General features: G+C 37.0%; 1 pseudogene; it reads right to left on the bottom strand.

The window, feature by feature from the left end:
- The window catches only part of LOC120246587, an 87,295-nt pseudogene extending 81,116 nt beyond the window's left edge, over positions 1 to 6,179 (bottom strand).
- Between the last annotated feature and the right edge of the window lie 18,429 nt (positions 6,180 to 24,608).

Below are 24,608 nucleotides of genomic sequence, written 5' to 3'. Positions count from 1 at the left end.
TCAAGCCTAGGACTTAAAAAAAAAGAATGGAACTAAAAGTCAATTAAATGCCTAAGAAAGACAGGTTTCTTATACTGAGATGAGTGATGTGGTTGGGAAAACCCAGGACCCTGATACATGGTATGGGGTTTTTATGAGGATGCTTTCAAATATTTTGATACCTAATATCCTCCGAATCCTCTGAGCCTGCAGACAAAGTTCATCTTCCTAATTAAGAACCAACATACTATGAGGAGTCCAGTTGTAGCACCTAGAAAGGGAATGGACATCTTGTTTTATCTTTAACTTTTATTACATTATTACTACACCATATAGTAGATATTAAATCTGTATTTTGTAGATGAGAAAATCCTATATGTGATTTTTTTAGGCCTGATCTAAGGCAATTCCAAAGCTTTAAGCTTTGCCTGGCAGGGCTCATGGGGAAAGCTGCCCACCCCATTTCAGACTTGGTACACAGCCAGTACATTGCAGTTTTCTGGCAGTCATTGTAGTCAAGGACTCAAGCACTCTGGGCCAGCCTGTTCATATATATATCTATATTTGAGCCAAAGAGCCTCCACCAAGACCTACTTATTAGGGGGCCTTGGCTGAGGCACTTTTTTCCACTTCAACTGAATACCCATTCACTGCTAATCCTTCCTCCTTTCCCTACCCCTGGTCCATGGACTCATAAAGAGGTAATAGTCTTCTACTAGTCTCTTGACAATGAGATGATTCCCCCTGTCTGCACTGAATTCACTTAACACACTCCCAATGCCATTTTGTGGGGACAGATTCAACCCTGGGGAGCTAACGCCTCTTTTTTGCCTCTTGTGTCGACTGTTGCAATAAGTAAATAAAGGCTTAATTTTTACTTTCAATTTGTCTCAGTGTCCTAAGTGACCACCACTAAACCTGATTGCATGACAAAATTGTCACAGAGAGGAGAAATGTCAATTCCACAAAATGTGATTCTGAAATAGCAAGAGTAAAAGCCTAAGAGTCCCACTGGGCATCACTGAACACGCCAACGGACCTTTCTTGAGGAGTGATAGAAGATTGTTTACGGAAATTTTTCATTTCTAAGGAAGGTCACTGATCCTTCTCTTTAGCCCCCGACTCTCTAACTGAGATTACCCAGTGGTTCAAATTAGAAATCTAAGCAAGTGTCTCCAAGAGAACTAGGGAAGCATTTCCCCAGCTATTGCTCATGGTCTTCTTACATGGGACCAAAAAATGTCAGGTAACTCTCTTGCTGAATTATGTCTAATGACTATTGTTATCTGTGCAGATCCCTGGTGTTGATGGATTTCCTGTGACACAGTAAGTTATTGAGAATTGTGTGTCCTGTGACAAATCATATAGAGCCCTTTGGAATTACTTTGCCTAGCAGCCCAAAGAAACCTTAGAGATGTAGTTAGTTTGTCTCTACGATGAAGGAGATCATTTGTTAAACTCAGTGCCCTAAGAGAGAAGAGGGAGTAGTGAGAAAGGAAGAGCAAAATACACAAGATCCTCTTTTTCCTCAGCTAGTACTATTTTGAGATCAAAAATTAGAGTTCCCTGCCACTGAAAAACATGTTTGGGTTATCCTCACAGAGGCTATCATGGCTGATGGCTTCTTGGGTCTACAGTGAAACAGTGAATGATGAGACCATTTACCAGACTCAGATGGCTAGGTTTGTTCATGCTGCTTCTGCTGGTTAGCCAGCCTAGTTAAATCTCCTCATGAGGTCAGGTCAATCAGTCCATGGCACAATTTGAGTCTTGATTGGCAAATTCCCAGCATGGAAAAATTGGTAATGCCAAAATAGCAAGTGTTGGCCACCAGAAAGAATAGCATAAGAGTAATAAATAGACATAGTTCACTAGATGTTGTAGGCAAGGGCCTTCCCAAAACTATATTTGGGTTTGGTTTCTTGAGAAAGGGGTCTTAAAGAAGGAGATTGATGGGCTCCCTATAAAGAAACTTGCAGCTGGGTATCCAGCACAGAGGTGCCTAATAGGTGCCTTGCTCAGTTCTTCATGGTAATGACTGATGCAGATGCTATCTTCTAATGAAACCTCTTCTGGTGAATCTAGAGATGAATTGGAGAGCCCCATCAAGATTTGCCTGGACCCCTCGGCTTTTAAAAATATGACTAGAGGTTAGGTTAAGGTCTTCTGTCTCCGGGGATGATTAGGGGTCTTATGCAAAAATTATTTAGGGTTCAATGAGAAGGTGGGGGAGATAGTCCCATCTATCCTGTATGTATGAACTCTAGTACTTGAAACTCATTTTTGACTATGCATAACTCAGTGCCATAGTACCACACCTTTGGCACATGCATTACCAGACAATGTTACTATTACCCCAGCTGAGGGAACTTGACATGTGGCAACTGATATCATAAATGCTTTTTTCTCTCTTTTCCAGTATACCTCTCTATCACAACCTTGACCAATTTAACCTTATGTGAAATGAGTTGCAATATAATTTTAATGTCCTTTCACAAGTCTACACAAATTTTTTGGCTATCTGCCATCAATGGGTAGACTGTGATCTAGAAAAATGTTCCTCTTCCAGAGGAATTACTAGACTTATTGATGACATTCTCCTTGTGGACCCAGACAGAAACACTACCCAACAAGGACTGGAAGCCATGTTGATCCACGTGCAGCCACACAGTTGGGGCATTAACAAAGGTGAGATACAAGGCCCCAGTACCCAAGTGAAATTCCTAGATGTTAGGAGCATGTTTTCTCATTTCAGAAATGACTGCTAGAGTTTTGATTATCTTTGTACCGACAAATAAAAAACAGGTCCAGAAGTTAGTGTGTTTATTTAGCCATTGACACTCTCATAAACACTGCAGGTATATTTTGATGACATCTATCTACTAGATTAGCAGAAAGGCTGCTACCTTTGTGTTGATAGCTGACCAACAGTATGCACTGGAGGCCCTCCAATAGGCCACCTAGGTCACTCTCTCATTCCCATTGATCCACATTTACCATTTGAGTTATGGGTTTTAGCAACCTCTTAGTTCACCAATTGAGAGTTATTGTAGAGGGATATCACTATGGGCCAGCAATGCTATTGTGAGTTTGGACCCTTAAACTCTTGGAATCAGCTAAAAGCTATACACCCTTTTTGAGAAGCAATCATTGGCTCCTTATTACACCTTGGGGGTACTGAACACATGACCCATGGCCATGAAGTAGTCTCACAATCAGAAATCCCAGCCATGCTGTGGGTCTGAACAGGGGCCTAAAATTGTGAAATGGTGGCTTTGGGATTCTCAGAAAATGGTACACACAGGAGTGGGAAAAGCCTGGCCCATCTGGGGTCTTGCAACCATGAAAAGACCTAGGACACCATGGAGAGATCTCAGGAATGATCCTCTACCCCTTAGGAATATAGTTCAAGGAGCTCTGCCTCTAGCGGCCCAGTGGAGACTCAAATATAGAGACTTTCAGGAAAATATATGGGCTTGGTTCACTGATTGCTCCTCCTGATTAACTTTTACTGAATGGAATGACATACAGCTGCCATCCAACTTGATAGAGACCTGTTTTTATGGAGCGTGGTGAATGATGCTTAGGATAATTGGCAGAGCTGGAGTGTATGAGTGGCTCAGTCAGTTGGGCATCTGACTTCAGGTCAGGTCATGATCTCACAGTTCATGAATTTGAGCCCTGCATAAGGCTTTGTGCTGACAGCTTGGAGCTAGAGCCCGCTTCAGATTCTGTGTCTCCCTTTCTCTCTGCCCATCCCCAGCTCATGTTCTCTCTCTCTCTCTCAAAAATAAATGAACATTTAAAAAAGGGTAAATGGCAGAGCTTCATGCAGTATGGAGGCTTTCCAGGCCACCTTAGTAAATGAGCTGTGCTATATTTTCATTGACTCATAGGCTGTGATTAATGTCCTGGCTGTTGGGTTAGGCCACTGGAAAGTCCTGGACTGGCATATAAAACAAGCTCCTCTTTGGGGATAAGACATTTGGATCAAAATTTGTTTTGTTCCAAATAAGCTTTTTGTTATTCATGTCACTAAAAAGACTACTGTATTGATGAAGGGAAACATAATCAATGAGCAGACCCCTGTTGTGAACTAAATGTGAAGAATGAAGAATGAGTTGTTTTCTGCCCCTGAGCCAGAAGATGTGCAACCAGTTGCTTCCTGAATCCGTGAGAAATGGAAATTCAGTCACCATCTTAGATAGGGCCTACAGGCATGAACTGCCACTATTCATCAGAAGATCCTGAAATAGTGTGGAAAATCTGGCCTTCCATCTATATCCTAAGTAAGTCTAAAAATACTGCCTAGGGACTGTTCTCTTGAACCAACAGGCCAGAGTCTTCTTTGTAGATAGATCACCGTGGGCCTCTCATCCCATGCCGAAAGTTCTGCTGCATCCTGTGTTTACTCTTTCTCTGGATTTGGCCTAGCCATCCTCATTCATTCTACTGACTCAGGCCAGATTATCTAGGCCCTGCAAGGCCACTTTTCTTTTGCTTGGCTTCCCTGAGCATATAGTCTCTGATAATGATAATGGATTTCTAGCTTAAGGTGCAAACAATGGGATACCTTGGTCTCCATGGGGGACTTCCATCCTGCCGACCTTTTCCTGAAGACTCAAATTGGTGGAAGATCAAGATGGCTACTAAACAGCAAGGGTGTTTCTCTATTTACCCCCTGGGGACTGAGCATGGGTTTTTTGTCTACAAAGATCTTGAAGATAATGACCATTAATTTAAGGTCTCTAGTTCAACATTTTCCTTAAGATGACTTTGTCACTTGGCCCTGAGTAGCCCTGCAGAATGGATATGACAGTAAGACCTTGGACTGCAAGTAACTTGTGTGAATGTTCTGCAAGACAAGCAAATATTTCTAGTAAATTTTAACATGATGAACAAGTGGATGCCTTGTAACATGAGTAGTATGTGCTGCCGAATGTCATATGATCACAACTGAGCCAATAATTCTCTCTCTCTCTCTTACTGCAGGATTGTGGGTGATCATCTCCCATGCTCAGATGCTTGGTTTCAGGTCACAGTGTTTGGAAGAAATCAGTGATTTTTCAAAATGTTGGAAAGTGCCCACAAGTGGCACTAATGTATTTTTTGTCACTTCAAAGCACCTATGGACAGTTATTTGCTTTTCCATATAAGAGTAAGGTTAGGAATGCTTTCCTTCATTCTAGGTCAGGCTGCCTGCAGATATAGACCCTTTTCTCTGCTGCTTTATTGCCAGTTACATTAAATACAGTATATGACAAGAGTTTACTAATACTGTACTGTAGTCAATATCTGTGCAAGCATATACAATGGTCCCCATGAAGAAATAGATTCTATTGAGCCAGTGATTCCATTAGTGATAGTGAAAGCTGTCCTACACAATAACCCTCCTCTCTGTTGTCTCCCTCACACCAGCCATAAAGGTTTTCAAAGGTAAGTGGAGGGTAATTTGTTTATTGTTCTTTATATTTTTCATTTTATTATTTTGTATTATATTATAGTATGGTAATCACTTTTTTATGAATATTTTTGGGTTGTAAAATGAATCATCTGAGTTTCCATCATTTCTTATGGGGAAATTCGCTTTGATATACAAGCGCTTTGGATTACAAGCATGTTTCTGGAAGAAATTATGCTCACAAACCACGGTTTTACTGTATATAAATAAACATTATACTAAACCACAAAAGGATCCAAGCCAAAAGATTTACACAAAGGTTTCCTTATCCACAATAGGAAAGAGCTGCCCAAGTTGCAGTTGATAGGGAATAATTTTCCCAACTGATAGGATATGAATCTTTTCTATCTGGGAGCTCCGATTTGGGGGAAGGAGAATTAGGTATCTAACTTCCACTCTCTTTGTTCCACAGGGTAGCTTGTGTTGACTCCCATGTCACCAAACTCATTGGTGTATCTGTACAGGCAGTTGCCAGCACCATGAATTTGATGAGCTATCAGATATGTCACCCCCTGCCTAATCCTACAGATAAACATCTGATTGCTGTACTCCTGAATATCACAAATGGACATTTCTCTAATCACGTACCTTTCTGGTATCTTGGGGACCAGAGCCTTATTACCTGGATTCGATGCATTGCTGCATTTGAACTCTGATACTGCAGAACAAAATGCTTCCCACTTCTGTCAAATATTCTGGCAACTGAAATATCCAGAGGAGGGGGGATGGGATCCATCATTGGGGCCATTTTATTTACAGTGGTGCTCCTGCTATGCATAGATGTAGTTATTCTCTCACTGCTTAGATCACCCAACTAGAAAAGTTGTATGAAGCCTGTCCTTGACCCTGACTGAGGTCATTAGTTGTACTACCTCAGCTTTGGAGGAGCCTACGTGCCTTGGCCTTGGTAGTGCTGGACAACTGCACAGGCCTCTATTTCCTGTTGGCCAGCCAGGGAAGAGTGTCACTGATAAAATCTTGTGTTGCCCTTGAATGAAGGAAACTGGCAAAGTATAACAGTATCTTATGAGACTTTGAGAGGCTTCCTGGATCTCTAGAGTACACCCTACTGGGCAATAGGCATCTTTTTCTGATTTGGAAATGTTGGGGGCCCATCACTGTATTCACTACTACTGGTAGCCTTGATCATCCTTCTTGGGGTGACTGTGACTATGGCTCTGGTCTGCTGTTGCCTCAGCTAGATTAACACGTTATAGTCACAGCCCCTCAGTGATCAAATCATTTGAATCCATGACAAGGTAGCCTATGCTACTCTCTCAGGTCCTGATGGATCAAGAGATAAAGTTGAGGAGTTCAGCTCTAGGCCAAATTTCTAGGTATGATTTTTTTGGCCTAACCCCAGGCAATTTTAAGGTTTTTCTTGGCAGTCTCATGGGGAGACACTGCTCCCCCCACATCAGATCTGGTGCACAACCAGTACATTATAATTTTCTGGAGAGAGCTGCAGCTGAGAATTTATGCACTTCTGGATTATCCATGTTCATATGCATATCTGTATTCCTAGTAGAGGTGCCGCTACTGAGACTTCCTTATTAGGGGCCTTGACTGAGTACCTTTCCCTTCCTAGCCAGTCCATGGGTCTTTAAAAAGGCTGGTGGAACCTTTTGTTCAGGACTCCTTGGCAGTAATATGATTGCCACCATCTGCTTGTATCTGACTTTATCTAGTGCTGACTTGTGGGGGAAAAAGAGAACACTGGAGAGCTGGCACTCCTTTTTGCCTCCTGCTTGCACTGTTATGGTAAATGAATAATGGTTTGATTAACACTTTCAGTATGGATAATTGCCCTAATTGAATACCTCAACAACTGACTGCATAACTTCCTCTATCCTCCCTTTAGAATGACAATGTTTCCTTCCCTCACAAGGCAACATATGCCCTCTTCAAGATATATCCCATATTCTCTCCTGACTATGTCCTATGGCTAGGGTTAAGTTGCAGCATCACCCACCTGGGGAGGTGATGGTCCTGATGAGGGGACAGAGGGACTGTATGTACCAGGGTATCTGTGAGAACTAGCCAGCATGTACCAGCAGGAGCTGGAGGAATACGTGTGGGACTGGATTTGAAGTTGCTAGATCAAAGTGGCTGAAAGATGAATTTGGATAGAAAATAATTTATTGCCTTAAAAGCATTCTCCTGACATACATAATGCAACACTCTGGCAAGAACCCCAGATCATGTAAATTTGCTACTGGCACAGCTTCTAGAGCATGCAACAAGCAAAGACCAACATTTGGAAAGTTGCAAAGTCATAGAGGAAAGCAGAGGAAGGGATTGGCATGGAGGAAAGTGGAGGAAGGAGTTTAAGGCCTTGGGGAAGTGAATGTGTTGGGATAGACACTGTGTGTGGCCAGAAGACCTTCCAGATTATTATATTTCAATAGAAGGCTAAGAAGACATAGAATTTACCAAGACTGTGTAAAGAATTGGCTGATGAAAGAGGCACAAGTCTCACTACTCTTGGGCAGTGGTGGCTCTCTTCTTTAGATATGGGCTGGTGGAAGTACGGGCTCTGACCTGGACTTGGATCACTGAGAGAATGTAAAGGACAGGCCTCTGTCACAGTAGAAACCAAGCATTGGGACTTAACTGCCAAAAGTCAGGGATCTGTAAGAATTGCAATGAGCATTGGGGTTAAAGTGGCAGCTGAGGGGCTGATATTCAAAAAGTTATGAAAATGGCTAACAGAATGTAACTTTCCCACAGCAGACTAGATGGGAAGTTGTAAGGGTCTTACTTAGCTTGTATTAGCAGAAGAAATCAAGGATAGATTGCTTGGAGGTTGAGGATTGTTGCCCAAATAGAAAATCAAACTCCCAAGGGCCAGTATCCAACCCTGGGTCAGCTTTCATTGACTGAAGATGTCTTGTCCCTAGGGGAAACGACTCTGCAGTGCCATGGCAACCATACACAGTGATGTCTTTCCCAGTGTTCCTCAAAGGAACCTATGGCATTTTATCAGCTAATAGATCTCTGGGGAAAGGGAATATCTAAACATTTTAAGGATTGTAGTAAACAGGGTCTGACTTAATATTTGATATTTGGAGAGCTGAAGCAACATCCTGACCTTCTTGTTAGAGTGAAGGCATATAAAATATAGGTGATGAATAAACTTCAGAAAGTTAAGGCTTATAGTGGATCCAATAGGTCTATTCACATACCAAGGTTATAACTCCTTCTATCTCCAAGTGTATAATCTCCTACTTAATTGTTATCTCCTTTGTCCCCAAATGCATAATTAGGGGACATACATACTTTGCAGCACAACCCTTCCATTGGGTCCTGAGTCTCTAAAATTCTCTTCTTACACAAGCACAGATAATAAATAAAAAATGATACTGCACTCAGGAGTGGGGATGGGGTAGGGAGTGGGAATAGTAGGTGGGAGTAGCTCCTGGGGGGGCTACTTTTGAGGAGCTAAAGCATTTAATGATGACTGTCCCCAAGATATCCAGACTGTCCCCTACAGAAGCAGAATAGACCTTGGAAAGTAAGTGCAGACTACCACCAAGCTCAACTATATAATAGCCACATATTTCAGTGACTGTGCCACATATGGAATCTTTGCCAGAGCAGATAAAGATGACTTCAAACTCCACGTCAGCATCTGCTTGTAGGGAAGCCAAACTGGCACAGGGAGGGATTTCAGAATATGGTGATTTTTATTCTCACTTCAAAGGGAAAATCAAAGTGGGTACAGTTGAGAGAAAGGAAGGAAGGAAGGAAGGAAGGAAGAAAGGAAGGAAGGAAGGAAGAAAGAAAGAAAGAGAAAGGAAGGAAGAAAAGTAAGTATGTTTCTCAATCTTTTTCTCTGGCCATCATGTCATTTTGTTTTTAGATATTAGAAAAAATCCACTCTCAAACATATACACATACATACAGGTAAACCACCAGACTTTCTATTACAAGTATTCATGTCCAGCCCTAGCTTCTGGGCATCATTATTTATGAGATGCAGTATGCATGATGTATCAATACTAACCTGTGAGAAAAACATGAATCCTAAACAATTTCTAGAAGACTGAGTGAATCCTACTTTCTTTCAACATTTTTTCTTAGACTTAACTACATGTGTATCACATTATCATCTGAATATATTTTCTTTATAATGTTAAGGAAAAAAGTTAAGGTGCTCTCTGTGGTCAAGGTGCCGAAGAAAAACTGAACATTTAGAGACTTTTGGTGGGGACCAGAAGGGCATATATGTGTTAATCATAAAGGATTCTGACATCTGTCACTTATTCTATGAAAGAACATTTGGGCTATAAGCATAGTGGGCAACTTGTATTTCTTCATCCAGAAGCACCCTGCCACCACATTCTTTATCTAAAAAACTATGAAATTATTTCACCTTTGTAGAATGATTGGATTTTTACAAGTATGTGTCTGTTTCACTATTGATAACTTTAATTTGGTATGTTTTAGATAATGCTTTATTGAACTCTTTGTTTTCTTCTCTGCCAGTGACAGTAATCAGGGCGGTGGCACAGGTTTTTGTCAGGTGGTTCCCTGAACAAAGGCCCCTGAAGAAGGAGCATTTGGGGGTTGAAATCTCTCCATGAATCCTGACTTGATGTTGAATCAGTTTGAGGAAAGGGGTGCTCTTCTATGATTTATCTACTCACAGATGAAAACTTTTCCTAATTCCTACAAAGGGATTTTATACACTATTAGTGCTTTGCTCCTAATGTTGTTTCACATGTCAAATTGTTAATTGATATTTCTTTAAGAATAAAATATAAATTAGGGTTTGACAATTTCTACTCTACAATTTGAATACTTTTACATCAATGGGTGAAAGCGTATCAATTTGAAAAGGCATATTTTCTTAATCTTTTCTTCTTTGAAATATTTATATTTTATAAACTTACTTTTAAGTGAAATACTAGCTCTTAATTTCATAATTTCTTCCTTGGGAAATTTCCAGATTATTCTAGCTTTAGTCTTGGTAATAACAAAGTTTTACAAGTAATTTGCTCTTTTTTCTTGTGAATTAAGCTAAATATACACCCATTTTTGAAAACTTATGTGTTCTGAGCTTGAGGGAAGATAGTATCCACGTGCTTTTGACAAAAGGAAAAAGAAATATTTGTATATTAATAATAAAAGAACCTGACATTTGTCACTTTTTTGCTTCCCAAAGCCCTTAAACACCAAACCCACTATATAACTAGAATGTAAAGCTGCTTGAAAGCAAAGATTTTTACTTGTTAGTCCATAAAAGAGTGCTAGAACATAGTAGGTGATAAATAAATATTTACCATACAAATGAATAACATCATGCCTCAAACCTGAAAACAATTCTAACTTTTAGAAATCATGTTTTCATGACCATTTCTGGTTTTTCATATAAAGACAACCACAAGGGGCTCCTGGGTGGCTCAGTTGGTTAAGCAGCCTACTTTGGCTCAGGTCATGATTTTGAGGTCTGTGGGTTCAAGTACTGTGTTGGGCTCTGTGCTGACGGCTCAGAGCCTGAAGCCTGATTCAAATTCTGTGTCTCTCTCTCTCTCTCTGCCTCCCCCTTCATCCCCCCACCCCTGCTCACTCTCTCTCTCTCTCAAAATAATAAACATTAAAAAATAACAGACTCAATGAAGCTTTCCCTACCTATCAAGGGGTCTAGGCAGTGCACAACAGCATCCATCCACAGGAATGCTATGAAGAGAAAATTTAATTATATGTAATAATGTGTGTTCCAGGTGCTATATACAGTAGTACCTATAATAATGTATGGGCCAATAGAAGTTTTTTTTTAATGTTTATTTATTTTTGAGAGACAGAGACAGAGCATGAGCAGGGGAGGGGCAGAGAGAGAGGGAGACACAGAATTCGAAACAGGCTCCAGGCTCTGGGCTGTCAGCACAGAGCCCAACGCGGGGCTGGAACCCACGAACTGTGAGATCATGACCTGAGCCAAAGTCAGATGCTCAACTGACTGAGCCACTCAGGCGCTCCTATAATTTTTTAATATATATTAAAATATGTACAGTAAAGTAATAATTTCTATTTCATGTAACATAATTAAACTTATACCTCATTTCCTCTTCCCTTTTTTATTGTAATAACTGTTCATATCCATTTAAGTATCATTAAACAAAATGAGCAAATATTTTTTTCTATATCTTATGTCATACTTTTTCCATATTACCCATTGTTTTGGATGCTTTTCAGCATTTATTCATCAAACAAGTCAGAAGAGTAGAATGGATTACAGATAGTCTCTGACTTATAATGGTTCAGATTATGCTTTTTTGATTTTTCATGGTATGAAAGTATATGCATTGGGTAGAAATTGTACATTGAATTTTGATATTTTCCTCGACTAGCAATATATGGTCTAACACTCTCTCCTGATGCGGGGCAGTGGCAGCAAGCTGCAGCTCTCAGTCAGTCGGGGAAACAATTGATATGGTTAAAACCATTCTGTTCTTCACTTCCTGTAAGTATTCAGTAACTTATGTAAGAAATTCAATGTTTCATTGTAAAATAGGCTTTGATGGTTTTGCCCAACTGTCGGCTAATGTAAGAGTTCTGAGCACATTTAAGATAAGTTAGGCTAAGCTACAGTGTTCAGTAGGCTAAGTGTCTTAAATGCATTTTATACCTACAGTATTTTCAACTGGTGATGGGTTTATTGGAGTGTGAGTCTATCATAAGTTAAGGAAGATCTATACTTTTTTAAAAAATTTATTTATTTATTTTGAAGGAGAGAGAGAGCGAGCGAGCATGAGCTGGGGAGGGACAGAGAAAAAGGGAGAGATAGAATCACAAGCAGGCTCTGAGCCATCAGTGTAGAGCCCAATGTGGGGGGTCAAACTCATGAAATGTGAGATCATGACCTGGGCTGAGATCAAGAACGCTTGAACGCTTAACCTACAGAGCCACCTGGGTGCCCCAAGATATATACTTTTAATCATCCCTTAATGGAAGCAGATTTATAAATTGGTACATTTGAAACAAATTCCTTTGCTATTTTTTTGTTAGAAAATTACATGCTATGATTCCTTTACATTATTTCCAGTTAGCATTACTTAGATTCAAACCTCAACACTATAAAAATAACCAATCAATAACTGTATTAATGACGAATAATTGAGTTAGATGACCTACCTTCAGGAGTTCAAACTAGTGTTGAAGTCAGAAACATTATGTATAATCATGAGACTGTCCAATTTTTACATGGGGGAAATATGGATGGTGTACTGGCTATATATTCTGGCTATTATCAGCATATATACAGATTTCTATAAATCTGTGTGTCAATATCATGTTAAATATCAAAACATATTTAATGAATTTTAGTGACTTCTGTCACATTAATATTAATAATCGATCATGTTTAAATCTTGACAGTAAAGGATTGCTTAAGATATTGACACCCAAATTAAATGGTGACGGTTTTATCTTGTCCAGAAATAGAAACTGATTTGAAAATGTATTGCAGACTGGACGCTTCTTCCTCCTTGATCTGTTATGAAAAGGAGGTACTACAGCACCAGAAATTGAAGCCCATTAAGAAAAGGAACAAGATTCAGTCTCTCAAATGAGGTAACAACTAAACAGAAGCAGATTTGGATGTTTAAAAGAACATGAATATATACAAAGGGAAAATTATGCCCTAACTCTAGAAAATATTATTTTCTAAACCAGTCCAGTCTTCTGCTATGACCTAATATGAAAAAGGCATGTATGTATTTCAATAAGCTGCTTTGACTGTTGCTTTCAATGAAATCCCAATTTCAATCTTACGGCACTGTTCTGTTTTTAAGATTGAGATCTACAATAACATTTGCCTTTCTTTTTCTTATGAAAAAAACCATTCAATGGTTTAATCTACAGGAATATTCTTTTCCCAAAACTTAATGAAAACTCTCATTCATGGCTGTTGGGTAATACAAACTAGTACAGCTACCTTGGAAGTTTGGAAAGCTATGGTTTGTCGGTTTCTTAACAAAGCTAAACATATCATACGTACAGTCCAATAGTCATGCTCATAGCTATTTAGTCAACTGATTTGAAAACTTATACAAATAGCTTGCACAAAAAGGCTTATAGAACCTATATTCATAATAACCAAAACATGAACGCAACCAAGATGCCTTCAATAAGTGAGTGGATAAATAAATGTGATTTAGCCAAACAATATGGTAAAATATAAAGAAATAAACTATCAACTTGTGCAAAAACATGGATGAATCTTAAAGGCATATTTCTAAGTGAAAGAAGTCAATCAACAGAAGTTATATACCTGTATGCCATTTGGGAAGTGACAAAACTATAGAGATGATATATAGATCAGTAGTTGCCAGGTGTTTTGGAAGAATGAAAGTTGAATAGGTAAAGCACAGAGAACATTTTTAAAAAAATGCTTTTCCATGTAGTATTCCATTGTATAGATAAACCACATTTTCTTGATCCATCAGTTGATGGAATACGACATGACAAAGAATGAAATCTGGCCATGAGTAGCAACATGGATGGAACTTGAGGGTGTTATGCTGAGTGAAATAAGTTAGGCAGAGGACAGATACCATATGTTGGCATGTATAGGTGGATTAGGAGGAACTTAATGGATGACCATGGGGGAGGAGAAGGGGAAAAATAGTTGGGGAAAGGGAGGGAGGCAAACCATGAGAGACTCTTGAATGCTGAGAACAAACTGAGGGGTGATGAGGATGGGGAAGGGGGGTGATGGGCATAAAGGAGGGCACTTGTTGGGATGAGCACTGGGTGTTATATGGAAACCAACTTGACAATAAACTATTCAAAAAAAGTAAAAAAAATAAAAGAATGCTTTAAATAGCCTGTATGATTCTGTATTGTGAATAAATGTCTTACATGACACTATGCATTTGTCAAAGCCCATAGACTTTTATAGCACAAAGAGCAAATCTTAATGTAAGCAAGTAATCATGTAGCAATACATCTATATCTGTAATATAGAGATTGACTATAAGGGATTGGCTCACATGATTATAGAGGCTGAGAAGTCACAAGATCTATAGTTCATAAGCTGGAGACTTGGAGACCCAAAAGAGTTGATGTGTAGTTCTGGCAGTTTTGAGATCCAAGAAGAGCCATGTTTCAGTTTTAGTCCACAAGGCTGCAAAATACCAATATTTCAGTTCAGGCACGAAGGCAGGAGGAATTCTACCTTAGTCTTTTTGTTCTATTCATGTCTTCAGTTGATTGGATGAGGACCACTGACACTGGGAAGGGCAATATGCTTCCCTCAGTAGATCAATTCAAATGTTAATCTCATACAGAAATGTTCTCACAGACACATTCAGAGTAATATTTGGCTAATTGTCTAGACATTCTGTGGTCCAGACAAGTTAACATGTAAAATAACCATCACATAGACACAACAAAAGAATCTAATTACATTACAAATGTATGAAATAACTTCGCTAAGTGAGTAGAGGCAAAATGTGCTGATCTAAGTAGCTTTGGAAATGAGTAGAGACTATAAGACTATGGGAAAAAGAGCTGAACATAAGCACCATGCTCTGGCTAATAAGATTTTTTTTTCCCATGGAGGTACAAGTTATTAATTCTAAAACTACTGACATACCTATTGGACTTGAATACCTATGTGTTGCAGATAGAGGATGGTGGGTATGTATTTTGTTCAGTGTTGCCATTCAACTTATTACAGGTAGGTTCCAGAAATAGCCCCATTTTACAAAGAAAGGAAGTCAATCCATTTGAAAATTGTAGTAAGATTGCCCGGATCCAGGTTAAATATTTGTAGTCACACTTTTCCTGGCTGAGTAGTATTTAGCTGTGCAGATGCATTCAGTGAAAAAGCAGATGAATTCATTACAATTTGAGTTGAGATCTAGATGAGTGGCACAGAAAGACAGATGAGCAGAAAAGGAAAATAATGAGCTACAAAATAATTTTAAAGTATTTTTTATATTTTAGTTGAAAATCAGTATATCTCCCTTCTGATTTATACATTTCTTTGAAATGTCCTTCCATTCCATGTGTTTCAGATTGTAGGGAAATCACAGAGCAAATTGAAATTTTACTTTTTTAAAAATTAGATTCTAGTTGGCACTGTTTGATAATTGAGAGATCATTTTTAAATTTTGGTTAATTTTTACTTTTTTTAAAAATGAAAACTATACTTCAGCTGTACCTATTTGAAATAAAAATGAATATATTAAAGTATTGCTCTGCCTGGCTAATAATAAACTTTAAGCCTTTGAATATTATTTGTAAGGTCTGTGATTGCAAAACTTTTTACCTTTGGCCTGAATGTATTTTAGTATTTTTAATTTAAATATCCTACTTTGAATTGATTTGAATAAAACTGTCTAAAATATCATGACAGCAATTTACATGAAAATAAAGAATATTAAAATACAGTTAAAACAGAGGTAAAATATTATGGCCTATGCAGTATATCAGGGAATACTTAATTTTAAACCCCATATAATGTGTACATATATTGCTAGATATAACAAGACTTGAAATTTTGCTTGTGTCAGTGAACCAGATGGTGGGCCATTTTTCTTTCATGAGGCAAAGTTAAGAAGCAAAGCTGTCACAAAATTTTTCATCAGCCCATCAAACCACAGACTCAAGAGTGAAAATTTTCATTATGCATAATGCAAGACACCTAACCATTCTTATTTCATTGAATTTCAATAGATATCCAATTCAGAGAGAAATAATTCAGAATATTATGTGATTTTCCTATGGCTCTCGAGGATGCCAATATCAATTCAAGGCAATAATCATATTATGAGTTGGTAATATATTGTGCATGTTTATATGATTTTCATTGCAGAATGCACCCATAAAGTAGGTTTTCAACAAATCTGTCTTAAAAAATTTCCTCTATGATTATTAAATGAAATGTTCTTAAAAATTCTGCAAGCTATCATGTACTAATACTTCTGACCCTTTTAAAGATCAATCATATTTTCTACCTCCTTTAAAAACCAACCATATTGTCAACTATATTTTGTATGTATTGATATGTTATAGTTAATTGCTGAGCAAAGATGAGAGCTATTTGTGGCCAGTGTACATTTCAAGTAAGAGGAACACAATGTTTGTTGTGATGAAGGAAAAATTAAAAAGGTAGGAAAATATTTATGAGATAAGCTGAAAAACCTTCTAAAGTTATTGGTTGGAATTCACGCTTAATGTGGATAGGAAACTTGGCTATCTTTCTCACCATTGGGTCCTTAAGCTTTCGCCAAAGTTGGGCATATACAATGGTCTTTAAGCCACTTATGGATTAAAAATATAGCTAAGTTGAACATCAAAGAGTTATTATAAAAATCTTAGTTACTTAAAAATTTGGAAAAATGAATATTAAAAGCATATATCTGAATATTCATAACCTAGACCCTTAAATTAATAAGTTTATTTATTGTCTCTATCCATGGTTAAGTATGATCTAATTCCAAACTTTCTTCCCTACATACATTACATACTCATTGCTTAATATGTCTAATATTTTTCAATTATAGATGTTACTTGCTTTCAAGTCATTATTATTTTTTCCACTAAGATTTGTAAATTCTCTTTAGAGGATTGTAAGTGTACACTGTAGACAGAACATAGGCCATTCAACATTTTTCCAGCTGTCATAAAGATTATTACCGCATCCCATTTACTTTTAAACATTAGTGTGCCTTCATTACCATGGTTTACATTACTTCATCTATCTCAATAACTCATAGAATTACACCTTATAATTTTACAAAGTATGCAGTTTGAGAGGCTAGTTTGTGCCAGACATTGTTTTAGGCACTTTGTATACATTGTCTTTAATTCCTACAGATTAAGTGCAATAATCCTTACAAATACAAAAATAATTATTTCTGCATATATATTACTTCACATATAAAGTAATATGCACTTTTTTTTGGCTGAAATACTGCTTATATTTATTAAAAAGTTAGGACATAATGCATCTGTAGGGATCCAGTTCCACAGTTCTCAAAACACTAGCTATAAATCACCCTTAGACTTGTCATTCCCTTGGGTGGAAGCAAAAGTGCTTTAATGAAATGACCCCAGGAAGAATAAACCATTGTACCATACTATAAAGAATATAGCTAATCAAGGAGCAATCAATGAAGCAAAAGCTGCCCTTCCATCCAGAGCCATTGTCTATTGGCTCATAGACAATAAGGATGCTTCCTCAGACCCCCTAACTAGTAAGTGATGGAACCAGAACCTGTGTTTGTTGCCTGAGATGGGAGTCTTTTAACAACTACTGTGTTCCACTTTTGCTCCAGGTGGTGATTTTGGCTACTTCTTCTAAGCCTTAAGTTGAATATCTCTGAAAGCTGGACCCATTTTAGGAACATCTCTGAAGTAGAAGACTGGCTGGTCATCCTCCATCTGGGTTTGGGTATCTTCTAAAGCAAGAACTTTCGGCACAGTCTGTTCTTTCTACAGGGGAATTACTCCTACAAGGGATTTGCCAATGGTCATTTGGCTTTCTTAGCTTTCTAACATGCTTGCTGCCTTGCTCCTTGTGGCAGGCCGGATCTGTGAACCACAAGTAGCTCCATGATAGTTCTTAATGTATAAATATTGTAATTAGTTTGGGTTTTAATTATATGGTGGCTAAGACCAGAAACAGGAGGAACGGAGACAGGGAGAGACAGATCGATTGATAGATATAATGAGGCAAGGCACGTTAAATATAAAAAATACTTCATCTATCAAATCTTTTTTTTTTTTTAGGCTTATTTATTTTTGAGAGAAAGAGCAAGTGTGCACATGTGAGCGGGAGAAGGGCAGAGAGCGAGAGAGAGGGAAAATCCCAAGCAGACACCACAGTCTGCGCAGAGCACAAAGTGGGGCTCAAACCTACGATTGGTGAGATTATGATCTGAGTGGAAATCAGAAGTCAGACACTTAACTGAGCCATCTGGTGCCCATCAAAACTTTTTATTCCCAAAGACGTTATAAGAGAGACAAAATTTTTTTGTACATTTATTTTGATTTTCAGTAATCTGAAATATTACACACGCTTGTGGTAATTAATAAAAAATAGAACCATAAAGGTAACAGGAACATTTAAGTAGTAGCTTCCAAGTGGCCCCTAATGCCAAGCTAGATCTCAGAGTCTGCTTATACCTCATGATTCAAGAAAGGCCATCATCAGATGGAGAAAAGCAATTGATAACAAATTGTTTGCATAGTTGTAGTCAGCTCCTTGGAGACTTAAAAAAGTGTGTATGTGAGTACAATATACAATTCCACTGAAATTTCTCTGACCTTTACGCTAATTTTATATGTAATTAGTCTCTACTTTTGTTAAGGACACTTGTTTGCAGAGAGCTCCAAAGTAAATCTTGGGTAGTACCAAAAAGGTTCAGAAAAGTGATTATCAGTAATGATGGTTCCCTTGGTTTTCTCACTTTTTATGTTCTCTGAAAGGTAAAATGTAGGAAGCAATTATTTATTTATGGTTTTGACTTGCTGGTGGACACTTTAATCCACCAGACTGAAGTTGGAGTTAGAAGGAAAAACAAAGATTCTACTTACTATCTGTGGGGCATTTGATCTTGCAATACAACAGTTTCCTCATGTGTACAATGGGGACAGAAATATTGATGTTTCCTTCACAGGTAGTGTAGGCAGCATAATATGATGGTCAAGCATAGACTTTTCAGCTGAACAGATCAAAAAAAGTCGTCATTCTTTCTAGATGTGTGAACTTAAAATTAATCCATTTGAGATCCAATTACCTTATCTAAGGAAATGGAGTTAATATAAACTTTCCTATATCAGTATTGGGATGGTTAAATATGATGTTTGTAGAGTGCCCGGCCAACTGCCTTGCTATAAAATATCAACTAAATAAGCAGTAGTTGTTAAAACTCATGTTAATAATGTATGTCTTTATGAAGAGTAACATTTTATACAAGTATATAATATCTTAATCATATTTTTCATAATTAAAATTGCATAATTTGATTTATTAAAATGTTAAGGACTTCTAACTTGTATACAAAAAAGGAGCTATAAAATTGGTTAGATATTTTGCAATGATGGTCCACTATGTAATTGATATACTGGTATTTCTGGATGAAGGAAAACTTCCAGATTTGTAGTCAAAACAAGAAAAAGGTTTTTTCTTGAAAATTTGGAAAAGTACAAAGAGGGGTCGTAGGTAAAGACTGTCATACTACATTTTGATTTTAATAGTATGTCTTCTCAGGAATAATAACTTCAAAAGTTGTTGTGCAGATTTAATGAGATAACATATGTAAATGTCCACCATTTTCTTGCCATGTAATAACTACTTAATAGATTTATGTTGATTTCCCCTACAGTGTAAATTGCTTGATGGAAGGGATTATGACTTTTGTGTCTGCTTCTCACAACTAGTGCCTAGATAGAGTACATGCTTAATATGAGTTTCCCAAAAGTTACAGTTCATTCATTACTAAGTGGATTATAGTTGTTCGGGCAGGATCATTTATTTATTTTTTAAAAATTTATTCAGTCACTAGTATCTACTGTGTGACAGGCACTATGCTAAATGCTGGAGACTTTAAAATAAGCACAACAAAAAGAGTTCCCACTTTTAAGGAAAACATGGCCTAGTGGGTAAGCACATCTACACAAACAACTGCAATACATTTTAAGTAGTTAGGTATGCTTTAACATAATATCAATGTGGATAGAGAGAATAATATTAGGAACAGAAAAATAAAAATAACACTGTTTTCCAAAATATTAGGTATTTTTAGGAATGGGAAGTTTACTTATTCCAATTAACTTATACTTTGTTAATATCATAATGTGAAATATTCAGATTACTTAAATATATTTTTGGGCAAAAAGAAGTCTTTTAGTTACTTCTATCGGCAGCATCAATGATGGTGAGTAAAAGAAATCCACAGAGATCTCTGTGTCCTAAACTGAACACTCTATGTTGTAGAGGACTCTTATGGGGCTAAAATAATTTGTTTTACTGTTGTTTCTTTTCAGTTCTTTGGCTTTAGCAGAATAGAAAATGTTAGTTGGTTTTATCTTTTTCATGCACAAATTCTGTTTTTTCCAAAGACATTTTCCATATTCTTCTTAAATAATTCAGATATATTGATTATACTTTCAAGAAGATGTTGCTTTTTCTGACTTGTCCTGAAGACAATGTCATAGTCCTTTTTTTGAAATATTTTCTTGCTAGATCTTTCAAGACAAATGAGTATTTTCTTAAGTGAGATAGCTTTCTTTATTCATAATTTCTAATTTTAAAAATGTATTATTTACTCATAAATTTAATATTTTAACTTAAGATATTAATGCTGCAGAAGTTTTTTTAAAATCAAAGTTCTGAAAATTTAATAATGAAAAACAACTGTCACCTGCTCAAACTTTCTATTTCTCAAAACCTGCTCCTAAAGGAAATTCCGTTAACTCTTTTATTGGTTTCTTCCAGCAATTTCCTTTTTATCTTTAAATAAAATGCTTATCTTGCTCTTTCTTGACTTAACAGTTTTGATTATCTTCTGACTTCCACCTGCAATCACTGAAGATTAAACTGTTCTGCACCACTTGCACATTTTGTGGTAAATTTATTGTTTTGCTGGACCCAATTTTTACACCTTGCTATGTTCCCACTCCTTGGAAGTTTCTTTTCATACCTACTCTGAGCTTGCTATGCAAGCTTTTACTCTGGGACTTTAACAACAGTGATACAAAAAGAGGCTTTAAAACACACTGGGACATGTGTACTTCCATTGTTGGATCCCTGCCAATGTCAGGAGAATGAGTCCTGTTCTGTCTGCTTCAGGATGAGAGACTTTGTACATCAAAATCAAGTGGTCCCACCTTCAACCATTCTTGACCTTCCAGCCCTCAGCTGACTCAAAGACTGAAGACATGACAGCAAAACTCAATCTATATCAGCAGAATCATTCAACCAACCTGTGGACTCATATTTTTTTTAACTGTTAATGTTTAAGATAAAATGCATTCTATCCTTTCACTTTCAGAATAAAATTTTAACAGATTAGTCTGTCTAGCTTCTTTTCTCCTGATCATTTGTTTTGAGCCCTCTTATCTCAGGCTTTAAGTTGAAATTGTTGTTTTTGAGATGTGATTCACTCCAGGACTTCTAGTTGCCAGTCTTCTGGACTGAATATTCTTCCATTTTCTGCCTTTTATCCTTTTTGGTTAATTTCCTTGTTTCAGAGATCATATTCTCCAATTCCACCCCAGAAAGTATGTATGTGATGTATATATTTTGAGCACTTATAAATCTGAAATTGTCTTTATTCTATATTCGACTCACTTGATATTTTTCCCAAAAGATTTGAGAGTACTTATTTATGTCTTTTAGCATATATACTGCTATTTAGGAGTCCAAGTATTATTCTTAGTCTCATTCCTTTGTATAAAATTTCTTCTTCAAGACTTTAGAAGCATTTAGGATCTTTTACTCTGGATTTCTTTATTGCCATACAAAATAATAAAGTGAGCACCAAAATAATAAAGTGACTTTGTTTAGGATGATATTTGGAAAACTATATCTATCCATCAAGAAAAGTAGAACTGGATTGATATTAATAGATCAAGAAAGAATCTAGGTTAATGGAAGATACAAATGAAATATATAATGAAACACAATGAAACATAATGAAAATATAAAATTAATAAATGAAAAATAGGAACATCCTTTTGGGATTTATGAGTTGGCAGCAACTTAAAATTTCAGCAGCATAAGCTTTTAGATAAATACATTGATTGAATTTGATAACACAAAATATGTGTTAAAATGCTCATTGAAAAAAACACCATAGGCAAAGTTAAGAGAGGATATATATGGATAAGAGATTTGCAATGTTTAGGATGAAATCAGAAAGCCAGATATCTAAGAAATCATGCACTTCATAACAAAAATCAGTAATCTCATTAGGAGAAGGGGCAAATGATATGGAACAGATAAGTTAATGAGAAAACTGAAGATCTAAGAAGCAGATTAAAGAGATGTTCAAAATGTTATTAGTAATCAGGGAAACTAAATTTTTAAACTGCAACATGATATCACTTACAGCACTGATATTAGCCTAGTATAGTTAAAAAGCTGACTAGTGCCAAATGCTGGTAGAGTTGTGGGGATACCGGAACTGTCACACTGTGGCGGTGGCAGTTTAGACTGGTGTAGCCATTCCAGAAGCAGTCAAGATAAGCACACCAATACTATTCGCTCCAGGAATGGTAGTCCTTAATGGCAGCATCTAACATATTGGTAAAAGAGCACCAATACACATGCTTGTGGAAAGACAATTTGTATTGGTAGAGAAAGAGAGGCAATGTGGATGCTCATAGGTAAAATACAGTAATCAGACAACATGGACTATTATGCAGAAGTTAGGAGCAACAGATTAAATGTACACATAACAATTCAGAATTAAGTATGTAACAAAATAACATTTTATAAATCTATCATCAATAACTCATCTATTTACCATCAATCATTTATCTACCATCATCTATTTGATCTTCATCCTTTTGCATATAGCTTGTGCCTTAGCATTTGTCCAAGGAAACTGGTGCCTGCAGTTACCAAAACCCTTAGATGTAGTACATGACATAACGTGCTTTGAATTGTTTCTCTTTTCTCATGTACTTTATAAGGATACTTAGTAAATTTTTAAAAGGCACACAAACACAATTTTACTTTTTGCATGCTTCATAAAAATTCTATTTTTTATTTGAGCTTATAATATACCATAACCCAAGACCATAACATTTTAATAAATATTTAATGAGCATTCTCCATATACTAAGCACTATGACAAACTCTGAGACTATAACAATGAATAAGACACATTAACCTTGGCTTCCTGAAGGTTAAATAATAAATTAATGTGTGTGTGGGTTGGGGTACAGTATATGAGTACTTATTTATGCATAGCCTCATTCAACGAGCATATTTTTTCAGCTTTACTGAGGTATAATTGACAAATAAAATTATGAGATGTTTAAAACATACAAAGTGATGATTTAATATAAGTATACGTTGTAAAAGGATTCTTCCCATCTAGTTAATTAACACACCCATCACCTCATATATTTAATTTTATTTTTATTGGTGAGAAAATTTATGTTCTAATCTCTTAGCAGTTTTCAATTATACAGATTACACAGTAATGCATTATTAACTACAGTCACATTATATATTAGATCCGATTGCAATCACTCTTTAAACCTGATTTTATGAATTCCACATTTTTTTTTAAGATTTCACATATCAGTAACATTAGTATTTGCTTTTCTTTGTCTGGCTCATTTCACTTAACATAATGCTCTCCAAGCTCATCTATATTGTCACAAATGACAGTATTTTCTTTTTTAAAGCCTAAATAATATTCCATTGAATCTGCATACCACATTCTCTAGATACATTCACACATTGATGGGCACTTCATTTGTTTTTGTAGCTTGGCTACTGTGAATAATGTTGCAATGCACATGAGAGTAAAGATATCCTTTGAGATAATAATATCCCTTTTCGGAGGTGCCTAGGTGGCTCAGTCATTTAAGCATCCAACTTTGGCTTAGGTCATAATCTCACAGGTTGCGGGTTTGGGCCCTGCATATGGCTCTGTGCTGACAGCTCAGAGCCTGGACCCTGCTTTGGATTCTGTGTCTCCCTCTCTCTCTGCCCCTCCCTTGAATCTTTTCTTTTAAAACCCAGTTTGGATGTTATAACCTTCAGGCGAGACTCTGTGTCCTCCTCTGGCAGTTAACTGCTCCACCCTCTGTGCTATTTCTGTACTTGGTGCATACTTCTATAGTTTTACTTAGCCCACTGTACTAAATTACATCTTTCCCTGATTAGCTCACCCCTTAACAAGTGAGCTTCCTGAGGATATGGACAATGTTCTATTTATTTCCACAACTCAATTGCCCAGCACGTAGTTCACAATCAGGACTGTATTAATCCTGTAGGTAAAAGGTAGAAATGTGTAATGACAGATTTGGTTGTCAAAACAATGGGAAGACAGGTATCCAATGGTTGTTTAATGTTATTTAATGGGTCAAAGGATGTCACACACCTTGCAGTGTGCAGGACAATCCTGCATTCTGCCCTAAATGCCATTGGCATCCCATGCTAGAGAATGACAATTCACAAAGCCCCTTTATA

This window comes from Hyaena hyaena, unplaced genomic scaffold (genome assembly GCF_003009895.1).
Source record: "Hyaena hyaena isolate Hyena2069 unplaced genomic scaffold, ASM300989v1 scaffold_472, whole genome shotgun sequence".
Classification (NCBI taxonomy): Eukaryota; Metazoa; Chordata; class Mammalia; order Carnivora; family Hyaenidae; genus Hyaena; species Hyaena hyaena.
The sequence above is the reverse complement of the archived record's forward strand: the minus strand, read 5'-3'. Positions and strand labels throughout refer to the sequence as shown.